Source organism: Myotis myotis, unplaced genomic scaffold (assembly GCF_014108235.1).
Source record: "Myotis myotis isolate mMyoMyo1 unplaced genomic scaffold, mMyoMyo1.p scaffold_m19_p_1, whole genome shotgun sequence".
NCBI classification, from domain to species: Eukaryota; Metazoa; Chordata; class Mammalia; order Chiroptera; family Vespertilionidae; genus Myotis; species Myotis myotis.
Genome location: NW_023416313.1, coordinates 126,134,721 through 126,149,739, shown reverse-complemented (window position 1 = coordinate 126,149,739; position 15,019 = coordinate 126,134,721). Strand labels below are relative to the sequence as shown.

The window sequence follows — 15,019 nt, the reverse complement described above, 5'->3', positions numbered from 1 at the left end:
AAATTATAAAGTGTGTGTGTGCGTGTGTGTGTGTGTGTGTGTGTGTGTGTGTGTGTGTAAAGCATACCAATTCATTATATTTGAATTAAGATTTTAGAACTTGAAAATTTAGGACGTAATTAATTCCAAATGTCTGAGTTTATAGGTCAATGACTTACATTTGTAATAAAATGTATAAAAAATGGTTTCATATATAAGATATTTTATATGCTTAATATTGATAAAATAGTAATAAAAATGTGAAAAATCAGTTATACAGTTCATATCTAGTATAAGAACTTCAGTTCTTTGTAGTTCTACTGTAGTTATTTTTTAAAAGAGCATATTATAAATATTGCTTGAGAAAAGTTTAACTTAAAAAATTATACCAATCTGAATTTATCTGTTAGTTGCATAGATACTTCTTACTTAAAGTAAATATCATAAATCATGCAGCAGTCTGTTGATTTCTGTTTTGTTTTTACTTCCATTACAAAATGATAGAGGGAAAAGAAAGTATATCACGTATTAATATCACTTAGTTTAATATCAACTTTTTAAGAATTTATTATTGATACAATACTTCTGTGGAAAATATTAAATTCTTAAGATTAGATGTTTATATACCCCAAATAGAGTGGAATGGGTATTCATAACATAGCAAAGTATCAAATTTTGGTGGTAAAATCAGACAGCTCTCTCCTGCCTTACCCATTTGTACAGAGAAAATAATTCAAATTTGGCTAAATTTTTATATGTTTCAAGTGGCCTTAAACTTAATATTTTTGTTCTCATTGTATTTGGTTCTTATTTATCCCTTTATTTGGTGTCCTATCAGTTCCATTATTAGTTAACTTTAGACAGTAGTGGATATAGTAGCTTCTAAAGAATGAAATTTAAAATCACTGTTTATCAGAGCTTTTTCTAGTGTCTCCAGGGACATAGTAGCTTTGTGATAACTGGATAATGGGTCATGAAGGTCAAATATAAGTAATAGATTGTGATTCTGTTGTGAAACTTATAATTTTTTAGATTGACAGAGTTTGAGTAATTTTTCTTGCTCTAAGATGTCTAAATGATGTTAATTCAATGTGACCATGCTCTGAACTGTTTTGTAGAGCCAAATAACACACACATCAGGAATAGCACATGTGACAAGTACCTAGGTAGCATAGCATCTGTTATCCTATAAGCATTCAAACATTGACAGAGAACTCAGTATTCTACTTGGCAACATCTGTCCTTCAATCCATCTATCTAGTAATTCAAATTTTTATAGATTGTCTGCTGTTTATGATTCATTCATATAGCTGCTGAGGATAATATGGTGCAATTAAAAACAGATATTTCCTAATTGCTTTTGAACTTACAGTGTAGATGTTAATTATAGTGTAGATAAAGTTACACAAACAAATGTAAAATTGTAACTAGAACCAATACAATGGAAAGGTATGTTACCATGAGTATAGAAGCAATGTGGTTGCTGCATAAATAAAGCATAGGACCAACACATTTATTTCTCAGAGTGAATTGATAACACTTTTTTTTACTTTAGTTAGGTTTATACTTCTACTAAATTAATATCTTTGAGCAAGGCATGTTGAAAGATTAAATTCTAACCATGGAAAAATAAAAAATTTTATGCTACTATTCTATTTTCTTAGATTTCTTATAACAAAGCCTTGTCAAAATAACATTCTTATGTGAGAATTTCACTTATGGGAGAGAATCTTATAGGATCCTTTTTAACATTTCAGGATTAAAGGCAATGAATGATAACCCTGATTTTTTCAACTGAATTTAAGTTAGTTAAAGGATATCCTATATAATAAAAGGTTAATATGCAAATTGTCCCCTTAACCAGGAATTCGACCGGGAGTTTAACCAGGGGGTGGGACCAGCTGGCCAACTGCCCGCGGCCCCTCCCCCTGATTGGTCCCAACCCCCAAAGATCCCCCAACCCCTATCGGGGTGAACTGGCCAAACCCCACCCGTGCACAGATTAGTGCACCAGACCTTTAGTTAACCATAAAATAACTGCTATCCTCTTCTTTGCAACTATATTCCATTCTAGAATCAGGCTAGTACAGGGATTTATTTATCACTCATTTTATGTCATTGAGTTGTTACATATAGACTTTAAAATTTTTTAATAGATTTTTTTGAGAGAGAGAGGAAGAGAGAAGAAGAGAGAAACATTGATGTGAGAGAGAAACAATGTTTGGTTGCCTCCCATAGGTAAACTTCAACTACTTGGTGCACAGGACTACACGCCAACCAATTGAGCCACACTGGCCTGGGCCATGCAGATTTCTTTTAATGGTAGTATGATTTCCTTAATCCACTTTTATCACTTTGAAAGGAGATGTAAAATGTATATTTTTAAATAAATTTATTCTAGAACATACATATTTATTACATTTTAAAAAATAAAATGGTAGAGCATTTGGATACCTAAATGTTTACACTTTTTCTGTAAGACACAGAATCTTGTTTAAGGGAGAGACATTACAGAATTTTGAAAAAAAAATGAAATTAGTTGTTTTTATTTTTGTTTTATCGGTCAGCACTCACATTGAAGACTAGCTTTTCATTATTCATGTGACTAAACAATCAAACCATATAATCTAATATGAAACTAAAATCAGAAAAGCTTTTTATAACAGAAATGAACTTTACTACTAAAATATTTAAACCATTTAAATATAAGTAAACATGAATCTTTTTCAAATGGCAAAATTCAAATTAACTCCATTGTTAACTTTTTCCTCAAAATTATTATTTTGAATTTAATCTCTATGGTAACTTCTAAAAGTTTTTTTCTGGCTATACTCAAAAGAAGGTCACCAACCTCACTTTTAAGTGTTCTGCTTTGAAGATCTAAGGTCAGATACCTAGGCAGTTACACTTGTCATGTCTGGGAGAAAGATGTCCTTCCTATATATCCCAGTTGGAGTTCAGTGTCCATGACCTTGTTTCTGTGACAGCTCTTTTTATGTCTGTGCTATTAGCTTTTATTGGTTCATGATATCAGGTGGAGAATTGGGTTTTTAACTACATAAAGGTATTTGAAACATAGAGTATACTAGTATAAACATCACGGATTGATATGTAGCATTTCCTTTACTGAAAAGAGTGAAAATGACCCTTAATTATAAGCAAACTAAGGTTTACCAATAGTCATCAGTTTTTAACTATATAACTTTTCGTATAACAGACAATGTGGTATCTGATTGGGTTAGTGTATGTTGTAATATAATAGCTTCTCTTTTTAACTTTGAGGCTACTACTATAAAAAGAAATGGTGATTACCAATTGTATGAAATTGCAAGTTTGAGAGAGGAAATTTTTTTTTATTGTTAATCTTTACCCAAGGATATGTTTTCCACTGATATTTAGAGAGAGTGGGAGGGAGGGAGAGGGGGAGAGAGAGAGAGAGGGAGAGAGAGGCATCGATGTGAGAAAGATACATCAATTGGTTGTCTCCTGTACATGCCTCAACTGGAGCCAGAGATCGAACCTGCAACACAGGTACGTGCCCTTGATGGGTAATCCAACCTGAGACCCTTCAGTGAGCAGGCCAACGCTCTAACTACTGAGCAATACTGGCCAGGGAGAGAAAGGAAAATTTTAATGAAAGTTATTATTGATAGTTGTGGGGAATAAAAGAATGTTTTAAGTTTAGAATAGGAAAGAAGCTTATAAATATGGAAAATAAAATGGATTGCCTTTCAAGGTTCATTATTTTAAGAATCTGTGACAAAAGTTTATCAGGAAGGAATTCTTGCTGATATAAAGCACAACATTTTTTGAAGGAAATTTGTGGCACATCTTAAAAATGAATATATTCATAATAATGATATAAATATATAAAATATTTTACTATTATATGAAATGTGTATTACTAGAAAAATGAAGTTACTGCTTATAGTGGATGTTTTACTAAATAAACTTAATAGATAAAATAGCAAGTCCCATTCATTTATTCTGTAAATTCTTATTGACAGTCTGTTTTATGTCAGTCATTGCACTCATTGGGGGCATAGACACAAATAAGACTGATGTGATAATTATAGTCTGCCAAGGAAGATAGGTATTAAATAATTAACTATAATAAAGTATAGAAGCTTGTGATATTATAATAACAAAGAATACCTTTCTTAAGGATACTTTGAGAATTGCTAATCATTTAATCAGTTTACTTTCCTCATGAAATGAGGGTGGTTTTTTTTTTTTACATAAAAATTGGACAAAATTCTTTGAGAATGTATCTTAGAAACTAGCAGAGACTGAAATAGTCTTTTAAAATAGCTTATTTAAAATAAGAAACTGCTAGACCAGCAGGTGTGGCTCAGTGTTTGAGTGTCGACCTATGAATCAGGAGGTCACAGTTTGATTCCCAGTCAGGGCATATGCCCAGGTTATGGGCTCGATCCCCAGTAGGGGGCATGCAGGAGGCAGTTGATCAATGATTCTCTCTCATCATTGATGCTTCCCTCTCTCCTTCTCCCTTCCTCTCTAAAATCAATAAAAAAAATATTTAAAAATAAACAAGAAACTGCTATAGAAAGGTCTTCAAGTTTCTGAAGTACCAAGCAATGTGAATATTAGCAGAACAAACTCATACTGCCTATCTTGTATATTCTGTATTATACAGATCATTTAATAAAGTTATATGTAGCACTGTTACATTAGTAATTTCTGAGTCGTGGTGGTTAAGAAATTGGGCTCTAGAGTCAAGCCTGTTGGGTTTGAGTACTAATTCTTGACAGAAGCTTTGCAGTCTTAGGAAAGTTGTGTAACTCCTTTGTGCTTCAGTTTCCTCATCCTTAAAATGGGGATCATAACAGTACATATCTTATAGAAAAAAATTATTTGATGCATATAAAATTCTTAAAACTGTATGTGGCACACAGAAAGTGCTTATAGAAAGGGCTCTATATATTATATAGTTAACAATAACAATCATGATGATAATTTCCTCATCTCAAAAATGTCCTAGTTAATTCACAAAGTTGGACCAACTGAAATAATTTTAGAATTATTATTAAACATGTGTGTATATATATCCTATATAATAAAGAAGTAATGTGCAAATTGACCATCACACCCTCACACAAGATGGCCGCCCCATGTGGTCAAAAGATGGTTGCCACAAGATCGCCAGCAGGGGAGGGCAGTTGGGGGTGACCAGGACAGCAGGGGAGGGCATTTGGCGGGGACCAGGCCTACATGGGAGGGCAGTTAGGGGTGACTGGGCCAGCAAGGAAGGGCAGTTGGGGATGACCAGGCCTGCATGGGAGGGCAGTTAGGGGTGACTGGGCCAGCAGGGAAAGGCAATTGGGGGTGACGGAGCCAGCAGGGAAGGGCAGTTGGGGGTGACCAGGCCTGCAGGGGATGGCAGTTAGGGGCAACCAGGCCAGCAGTGGAGGGCAGTTAGTGGCGACCAGGCCAGCAGGGGAGGGCAGCTGAGGGGGACCGGGCCTGAAAGGGAGGGCAGTTGGGGGCAACTGGGCCAGCAGGGGAGGGCAGTTGGGGGTGACTGAGCCAGCAGGGGAGCAGTTAGGTGTCTATTAGGCTGGCAAGGAATGGTTAGGGGGTGATCAGGCTGGCAGGTAGAAACGGTTAGGGGCAATCAGGAAGGCAGGCAGGCAGGCGAGAGGTTGGGAGCCAGCAGTCCCGGAAGTTGAGAGGGACATCCCCTGAGGGGTTCCAGATTGGAGAGGGTGCAGGCTGGACTGAGGGACAGCCCCCCCCCCCAGTGTACAAATTTCGTGCACCGGGCCTCAGCCTCACCTGTGCCCTCTCGCAGTCTGGGACCCCTCAGGGAATGACCACCTGCTGGCTTAGGCCTGCTCCCCGGGGGATTGGGCCTAAGATGGCAATCAGACATCCCTCTGGCAGCCCGGCAGCCCTCGGGGGATGTCCATTTGCCAGCGGGGAGCAGGCCTACACTGCAGTTGGACATCCTTAGCGCTGCTGAGGAGGCAGGAGAGGCTCCCACCACCACCGCTGTACTGGCAGCCATCAGCCTGGCTAGTGGCCAAGCAGAGCTCCTCCCATGTGAGAGTGCCCTGACGTCCAGGGGGCAGCTTCTGCATTGAGCGTCTGCCCCCTGGTGGTCAGTGTGTATCATAGTGACCAGTCATTCCCAGTCTTTCTGCTGTTAGGGTCAATTTGCATATTACCCTTTTACTATATAGGATAGAGGCCTGGTGCACGGGTGGAGGCCAGCTGATTTGCCATGAAGGGTGTCCTGGATCAGGGTGGGGGTCCCGCTTGGGTGCCTGGCCAGCCTGGATGAGGGGATGATGGCTGTTTGCATCTGGTCACACCCCCTTCAGGGTGGGGGTCCCCACTGGGGTGCCTGGCCAGTCTGGGTGAGGGGCTGAGGGCCATTTTTAGGCTGGCGGGTGACTGAAGCTCCCAACCTCTCCTTTTTTTTTTTTTTTTATTCTGGGATTTATTTACCTTCTATAGCTGTCACTGGAGCTGAGAGCCAGCTTTAGCTGTGAGGCTTGGCTCCAGCTCTGAGACCTCGGCTGCTGAAAGCAGGTATCTGGGTTTGTTTGGATTCTGTAATTGAAACACTGTTTCAGCTCCAGCTCCGAGGCCGGCTGGCTAAAAGCAGGTTTCTGGGGATTGTTTAGCTTCTATAATTGCAACATTGTTTCTTAGACTGCAGCTCAGAGGCCGGCAGCAGCAGGCGGGGAACCTTGGCTTCCTCCATCACTGGAGCAAGCAAGCCTCCTGTTCGCTTCAGCTGCCTGGCTGCCGGCTGCCATCTTGGTTGGCAGTTAACTTGCATATCTCTCTGATTAGCCAATGGGAAGGGTAGCTAAGTTAAGGTTAATTACCATGTTTCTCTATTATTAAACTGATAAGAACAGATACTACACTTGATCTTAGCCAAAAGGCCAAGAAGCGATGTTGTTTCTCTATTATTAGATAGGATACACACACACACACACACACACACACACACACACACACACACACACACACACACACACACACTGAGTGGCCAGATTATTATGACCACCTGACGTTCGTAGGCAAATTAGCTAAATTTCACGCTGAAGTTGCTAGAAGGCCAGACCATTATAAATAGAGAAGCAGGTTGTTTACCACAACAGTAGAAGTGATTTTTTTTCTGAAGATATGGGTAAACAACGCGATTTTACAGCCTTTGAATGTGGGATGATTGTTGGCACTCAGCCATTGAGCAAGTGTCTGCAAAATAGCTGAATTTGTTAAATGTTCAAGAGCAGCTGTTGTTAAAGTGTTTAAAGACTGGACTGTCAGCCGAAAATCTGGGTCATAATGTGCGGATTGTGGCCGTCAGCGACTAGTCAATGTTAGGGCAAAATGGAGAGTGGCACCACTGGTATAAGACAACAGAAGGGCAACAGTGCATCAAAAAATGGCAGATATTAATCAGGGAACCTCTCCAATGATCTCTGAACACACTCTTCACCATACACTGCATCATATGGGATATGGAAACTGAAGGCCTGTTTGAACACCTTTGCTGTCTGCAGTTCCCAAGATAAAACATCTCCAATTTGCACAGGAACACAAGGATTGGACAGTTGAGCATTGGAAAAAAGTCATATGGTCCAATGAATGCCGTTTCCAGTTGCATCATGCAGGTGGCAGAGTGAGAATTTGGCGGAAACAGCAGGAAAACATGCAACCCACATGCATGAGTACAACCCTTCAAGCTGGTGGGGACAGTTTTATGGTTTGGGGCATGTTTTCATGGCATGATTTGGACCCTTTATTTCGTGTGGAACAACGTCTGAATAGCACAACATACCTAAGTATCATTGCTGATCAAGTTCATCCTATCATGTTGATGGCGTATCCCAATGGAGATGGCTTATTCCAACAAGACAATGCGCCATGCCACGGTGCTCATATTGTGCAGGAGTAGTTTCAAGAACATGAAGGAGACTTTACCTTGCTTAAGTGGCTCCCACAATCACCAGATCTCAATCCAATTGAGCATTTGTGGGACGAAGTTAAAAGAGCCATCAGGCAGCTGGATCCACAACCATCAAATCTCACAGAACTGGACAGTGCTATTCATCAGGCATGGTGTCAGATTCCTCACATCACCTTTCAACATCTCGGATTCAATGAGTCAATGCCAAGAAGAATCGCCACAGTATTGAAGGCAAAATGTGGCCCAATGAAGTCCTGATGGGGTGGTCATAATAATCTGGCCACTCAGTATATATGTATGTATATATAGATAGATATATAGATAGAGATATAGATATGTCTATCTCTATCTCTATCTCTATCTCTATCTCTATCTCTATCTCTATCTCTATCTCTATCTCTATCTATATATCTATATCTATATACATATACATATACATATACATATACGTGTACATACAACAAAGAGCTGTTTTCTTTATTATCGCTAAACAAAAGGTCACTGAAATACCCACCGAAGCTTTAGGACCTCTTTAAGAAACAATATAGGAGTTACTCAAAGGCCTCCATAGATTGCATATCGATGTAACCCAAGATTTAGTCTGTTCCATTCATTATGGAACTGATCCTTCTTGTTTAAGAAATGAAATAGGAAGGATTTTCTCTTACCTTTTCCATGAAGGTAAGCCCAAACCAGTTTAGAATAAGTTTAGAAAGGAAATGACTATGTCAGTATTAAGAATTCTTTTTTCTGTAGAAACCTCAACAAAGGGTTCCTTTCTATAATAGGTCTACATTATATTAGTAAACTTAATCATAAATAACACTACTTGTTATTTTAACTTACTTTATTACCTTAGTAGGAAACAACTGTCTCAAGAGAATCATATATTACATTATCTACTTCTATATATAGTTTGTGTAAATATTTTTAAATTTGTAAAAAATACTTTCATCTATACTTTTACTATATCCTAGTGCAATGTTCTAGCAAAATGCTTTAAGAGTTAAATAATTTTTGCTAAATAAATTTTGCTGGAAAACAATTTCAGGGTATAATTATATTTGACATTTTCTTTGAACTATAATTCTATGGCTTACATATATGCATATATATATATATGATTTATTTATTTGTAGGTTAATTATCATAAGTGCACCTTTAATGAATTGTTTTTAGGTGAAATATTTGAATTAAATGTAGAATTAGGTATTTTATAACCTAGTGTGTTTATTTTTGTTTGTAATGTGGAATTGTTTCTTTCATTTTAACTTACTAATAATACTACTGTCATAGTCTAAAAGAATTATGCTATTACTCTACTTAGGCCTTATGAAGACTAGAACCATAGAAATAACACTTAGACATGAAGCAGAAAATCTAAAATCTAGATGCTACACTGCCACTAATAAATGGAGGAATTGTAGATACATGCACCTACTAAAATTATGAGGCCATCTTAGCATCTCAGTCTCCTCATTATATATGTGTGTACGTATGTGTGCAAATATATACACACATATGTATATATTTATCCCAAATTATTGCTCCAAATTGAAACAAAATGCTAAAAATTCATTAAGTTTTTTAATGTCAAAATATACTGTTAAGAATTCTATTCCAGAAAGTATTTTATATAATACCTTCAAGTGAAAATACCTTATTGATTTTTATGCATACTATTTCAAGACTTCTAAAATACCCCTATATAAATTATGTACTGTTCTTTAACTTCCAAGAGAAATAAAAATTTCTTTAGTTTGTCTAATTTCAAACTGATTTTCTTGTTATAAGATTAACATTTTTAATAAACATTTTCAGCAGGTACCAAGTTATTTTTTATACCTTTGGAGTAATTTTTTTATAAACTAGCTTTAAGTAGCTACAGAAGTCTTAGCAACTCTTCAGTTTACAACACTATATGGCATTTGTAGTTCTGCAAATAGTGTCATGAGTTCTCAGATTAATTTACTAATTCATTACAGATTATAGTTTTTTAAGGGGAGAATAAAACTAGCATAATTTATGTATTTCTCTCCCCCCGCTCCCCAGTGTGTCTCTGTGTCTCTCTTGTTTGCTTTAACAAATGGTCTTCTTAAATTATTTAAACACCATTTATACTCTTACTAAAGAGGAGAGGCTTGATTGGGAACTGCTAATTGAAGCTCCACTATGTTATCCAACTCTGCATTAGTGTTGTAGAGGTCTGTGCCCTGATAGGTTTCAAGTCAAGTGAATATTGGGTGGAAAATGTTATATATATATATCCATAAGAAGTTGGTTGGTCTGCCTATTGAACTATTAAGTGCTACTATAGTCTTAACTAGAACAATTTTTCATATAAAAATTAAAGTTAAAATAACAGAAGATTTAAGAACACCTGTATTGTGAGCTACTATATATTAAATGTTAAAGTGTTACAAGAGTATTGAATGCAAACATTTTTTGGACACAGATAATAGTATTTTAATTTATGAGTTAGTCAGGAAATATTATCAAGCAACCATATAAAAAGAAAAGATTGAAAATTATAAGAAATAAAATGAACATAAAGAAAACTTTTTCCAGGATTTATACTGTAAAATAATGTTTTTATAAGGGAAGGAATAAGTGATGACTTATGTGGGGGAGGTGTAGATGGTAAAATATGCAAGGGGCATAAGGAAGTGTTTTGGTTTGAAATATATTTCTGCCATGTACTTTACCTATTAGAAGTCCATTTATATTTTAGGAGGCGCATATAAATATAAATATATCTGTTGATGTTAAACTTTTATCTGTCATTCATTTGAATACCTGAGTAGGGGTACAACTTATTTTATTTTTATGAAATTTTGTTTCCTAAAGTACTGTTGGATTTAAATTTACAAAATTTTTTCTTTACAAATATACATATACACAGTAATAATATGTGCAAGTCAAGTTTAATTTTCAAATGAATCATTTAGAATGTCGTCACATCTGTGCTAATCACAGTTCAATCTGTCGTATCTTTCGCATCCTTTGTCTAGGTGTGAATGTTTGGTATGTAGGAGGGTTGTAGGTAACTGTTCTATTTTTACTTGTACTAGTATATGTTTAGATGAATAGATCATGTTCCAGGGGCCTGATTATTTAAAAATTGTTGTGAAAAATTCTAACATAATACAAAAGAAGAGGGTCTTGTGTAGTAAGCTCCCTATATCTATGGCCCAAATTTAACATTGGCAAAAATTTGCCATATTTGCTTCATCTACTTCCTCCTTTTTTCTCAAGTATTTTAAAACAGATTCCAGACTTCATCTTTTAACTCCTACATTCTTCAGTATGCATCTCTTAAAAAAAAATACATTTTTATATACCTATACCTTCTCACATCAAACAAAGTAAACAGTAATTCTTTATCATCTGATATTTCTCTATTTAATTTCCCCTATTGGATTAAAAATCTCATTTTACATTTGGGTTGTTCATTCAGAATCCAAACAAGATTCATACAGACTTGGTTGTTAGGACTGTTCTATAATTAAAATGTCTTTCTTTCCCTTCACCAGTGTACCTTTCTTCTACCTCTCCCACCTCTGCCTTCCTTCCCTTCTCTTCCTCTCTTGTCCTTCCTGTTCATGACTTATTATGAGAAACTGAGTAGGCTATCCCATAGAAAATTTCCCATTTTGGATTTTTACGTTGGTTTGTTTGTCTAATTAACTTATTTATCCTCTAAATTTCCTGTAAATTAGAAGTTAGTTTAAAATACTTACTAGACTCAAGCATTGATTTTGGTGGTGGGGGAGGATTGATAGGAATAATTTATACATGGGGCTATTCCTTTATACTGTATCACATCAGGGAGCACACAGCATTTACTGCTTCACTCAAAGCAGTGCTAAAATTGACCAGTGGTGACAGTGCAGTCTCGCCATTAAGAGCTTTCCATTAACCTTTCCTTTCATGGTTTCATTCATTGCTAACTGTTCTCTGAATCAGTTCTGTCATTAGGGTTTGAAAAATAACGAATCAGCCACCCTTTCTACACTTATTAGTGGGAATTCTATAAAGAAGAAACTTTTCTCATAAACTATGACTTTTTTATTTCCCTGAAATAGTCCAGCCTAGAAAGAAACCTGGCACTTTTAATATCTCTTAAATACCTAGTTAATATCCAAGAGTAACTTTGCATACAAGGAGCACATAGCATTTAAGTACCCATGTAATTGTAGGATTTTTATGAAATATATTTCTTATTTGATTTTTATGAACATTATCAGTATTAGGATAGCTGTATATAGTCAGTATGTACAATGTTGGTCATATAATAGTTGAGTACCTTTTCCTGGTCCTACTTGGTCAAATATTCTGCTTTGTGATGAGTCATTGGTAGTGAGTTTAGCTTCAAGGAATAGGATTTTTTCTTAGGTCAGCAACTGAACATCACCTAGGAGAGTAAAAGCATTTAGGTGGGAATTATTTTATATTGCTAGAATCATAAATTTAAATTCAGTAATGATCAGTCAGCATTTTTATTAAATTTATTAGGATAACATTGGCTAATGACATTATGTAAATTTCATGTGTACAACTTTTTAACATTACATATGTATACACTATTATGCTCACCACCTGAAGTCTAGTCTCCTTCAGACACCATATATTTGACCATCTTTACCCTCTTTTTCCTCTTCCCATCCAGTAACCATGATTTTGTTGTCTGTACCTGAGTTTAAGGTTTTAGTTTGTTTGTTCCTTTTTTTAATATTTCACATATGAGGAAAATCATATGGTTCTTATCTTTTTCTAACATTTCATTTGGCATAATACTCTCAAGATCCATCTATGTTGTCACAAATGGCAATATTTCATTTTTCTATGGCTGAGCAGTATTCCATTACATGCTACAAGTACTACATGTTTTTATTATTTTTTTCAATAAACACAACTAACTTCATTTTATTTAATATTGTTAATGAACAAACCCTGAAGAAGAAAAGCCATGATAGTTTATTTTGAGATGACATGATTGATTAAGAAAATCTGTGGTAGTCAACTTTAAAACCACTTATAAACTTATAAACAACAAAATTGTAATAACAAAGTGCTGTATATACCATATCTTTAGACCAGCTAAAAAAACATAATAGGAGAATCCACTCAGAATTGTAACAAACAAAATAAGTACTTAGCAATGAATTTGGGAAAGATGTTAGAACTTTGGGGGGGGAAACAACATATTGGAAAACATTTTTTAAGATTCAATTAAATGGAGATAAACTGTTTCTGAATCATGAGAATATTAGGAAGTTATTTGACTATAAGTAATTTATGGACATTTAGATTTACTTATAACTTTCAAAATTTCTAGTGATTTATTTTATAGCAGTGGTTCCCAAACTTATTTGGCCTACCGCCCCCTTTCCAGAAAAAATATTAGCGCCCCCTGGAAATTAATTTTTTTTAAATTTTAATAGCAATTAAACAGAAAGATATATGTATTAATGTTTCTACCTTTTTCGTAAAATATAGTAAAGAAAGGTGTAAATTAGAAACATTGAAGTTTGAAATTATGAAACTATTTATTGAACTCAGAATAGAAAGGTAATACCAAAAAAGTTAAAACAAATGCACCTGTGGCCATCACCGCCCCCCGGGATCGCTGCAGAGCCCCCCAGGGTGGGGTAGCGCCCACTTTGGGAATCACTGTTTTATAGGGATTCTACAATGAGGGGAAGTCTCACCCTACTACATATCAGAAACATTTTTTAATCCTCACCTGAGGATATATTTTTATTGATTTTTAGAGAGAGAGGAAGGGGAAGAGAGAAAGAGAAATATCAATCAGTTGCCTACTGTACTTGCCCCAACCAGGGATCAAACCTTCAACCTATGTATGTGCTCTTACTGGTAATTGAATCAGCAACTTTTTTGGTGCAAGGGACAACACTCCAATCAGTTGAGCTACCAGGCCAGGGCACACATCAGAAACATTTTGAAGCAATAGTGTCTAAACAGTGGTAATGATACAGAAATAGATGTATATCCAGGTACTGTGAGGGAAATTTCTACCCTCAGAGATTTAAATACAAATTTTTCTTGAACCACTGACTTCTTAGTGTAAAGAGAAAGGCCCCTTTGTCCTCCTGTGACTTATGCAAATTCCTTTTGCCTTTGCTTGCATGCCACCCTAATTTCTGCCAACATCAAGTACAGATGTGAAATCAACCTTTTTAGTAATTTCAAAAATTTATTTAGCATTATATGAGTTCAAAGACACTGAGTAGTAATAAAGCCAGCACATGTTTTTCTTCCTCTTTGAGTAAAACATTACTGTCCATATCCATGCTATTTTTCTATTCAATACTTTCCTAAATTATTACAGTTGCCTTTTTAAAGGAAAGTCTGAAAAGAAATCTTTTTCTACGTCTTGTAAAACATAGATTACTGGAGCATTATGAGGATCCCAAAAATAGTTCCATCTATATATAATACCTTAATATATGATGAAATATTATTTTCTAAAGGAGCGGCCACTTACAGGATATTCATTCAGTAGTATTAGGTAGTAGCATTCAGTGGTATAACTGCAAGACTGATTGGACAAATAAATGTTTTCCTTCTTCTTTATATAGCTATAGGAATTTTTAAAAAGCATAGAAACTACTTTTTCATCTCATATTTGAAGCATTAGTAGAACCAAGGTAAAGATGTACTTGAATATTAAAATTTTTTGTTGGGCTAAAATATTATAATTAAAAGGCTTATAGAAAGTTGTGGAACATATCTCCATCATATATTATAAAGAAAATGGAGGAGAAACTAAGATGGTGGCATAGGTAAACACCGGGAAATTGCCGCCTCTCACAACAATAGAAAATTACCGCAAAGGACAGAGCAAACATCATCCAGAACAACAGGAAGGCTGGCTGAGTGTAAATTCTACAACTAGAAGGAAAGAAAAGCACGCTGAGAGCCAGAGGCGCTGCGGAGGTGAAGTGCAGAGGTACGGCGGCTCGTGCGCGCGAGGAAAGGGGGTGGCACCTGAGGATGCGGCTGTCTTTTTGAATCACAAGCTCCCGACTGCTCTGAACTCCGGTTCCGGGAAGTCTCTGGGGACCCAGG

At 36.1% G+C, this 15,019-nt stretch overlaps 1 protein-coding gene and 1 pseudogene across 21 annotated transcripts in view; one reads left to right on the top strand and one right to left on the bottom strand.

Annotated features, from left to right (window-relative positions):
• ZEB1 (zinc finger E-box binding homeobox 1) overlaps window positions 1-15,019 on the top strand; it is a 305,104-nt gene that overhangs the window by 74,855 nt on the left and 215,230 nt on the right. The gene's annotated exons all lie outside the window — the stretch shown is intronic.
• LOC118660824 lies at window positions 6,809-6,908 on the bottom strand (annotated as a pseudogene).